A 1,122-nucleotide genomic window follows, 5' to 3' on the forward strand; every position below is an offset into this window, starting at 1 on the left:
TGATTCCAGATTATACTTTACCCACAGGTTATCTGGTGTGTTTGAAATCGTTGTGTTCTTTCCTGATTCTACAAGCTTATTGCAAGAAATTCAGAAAAGAGGGAAAACCACCACCGCCGCCACCCAGGGGGACCTCGATTATTACTGGGGAATGTATCCTTCCTGGCATAGTATGTGTATGCGTGTTTCAAACAAAAATGAGATTCATACTCGACATACTAATTTGCAACCAACTTCTTGTTTTTTTAAACAACTGTATGGAAGTATAAATTCCATACTCTAAAATCCACATTTTTAAGTGTACAATTCAGTGATGCTCAGCAAATTTACAGAGTTGTGCAACCATTACCACAATCCTGTTTTAGAACATTTTCATTATGTGGCTGGCCTCTTTCACTTAGTATTTTGTGACCCAGTTCCCCATGTCAACACGGTCTGCACTGGCCTCAAGATAGTCCGTTGTTTAAACATGTCATATGGGTATCAATACTGGTACCTAGGTAGTTCTTTTCCTTTTTATTTAATTTTGTATTATTACAGCCTTGTACATACATATCTTTGAACTTGTCTGAATATTTTTATAAAATAAATTTCTCCAAGTGCACTTTCTGGGTTAAAGCAACAATACATTTGAAATTTTGATTTATATTGCACCCCCCCTCCCCGCTGCCGCCCCCGGGAAGGTGGCATAAATCTATCTTCACACCAGTAGTATATGACAGGTCTTATTTCTTCATACCCTTGATAACACTGAGTTGTCAGTCTTTTTTTCCTTTGTCAATCTGATGGGAGAAAAATGATTCCTTTGCTTTTCTTTAATGTACAAAAAAATCACTCAGAGGATCAGTATCTCTCATACATTTATTGGCTTTTTCTGTTTCTTCTTTTGGGAATTGCTTATTTTTCTTTGGAAATGGTAGTCCTTTTTATTTAACCCCTTTTACTTATAAGAACTCTTTTCCCCTCAAGGTTTTTAATACTTTTTCATGTATGCTGCACTATTTTCTAAAATTATCATTTCCCTTTTTGCTTTATATTTTTATCTATAAAGTAAAATTTTTACCCACAGATTTGTAAAAATATGTATCTGCCAATAAGACGGAAACCCCGTCCTACACTTGG

Source organism: Mirounga angustirostris, unplaced genomic scaffold (assembly GCF_029215605.1).
Source record: "Mirounga angustirostris isolate CCGP_5_RB_7025 unplaced genomic scaffold, mMirAng1.0.hap1 SCAF_12, whole genome shotgun sequence".
In the NCBI taxonomy this organism is placed as follows: Eukaryota; Metazoa; Chordata; class Mammalia; order Carnivora; family Phocidae; genus Mirounga; species Mirounga angustirostris.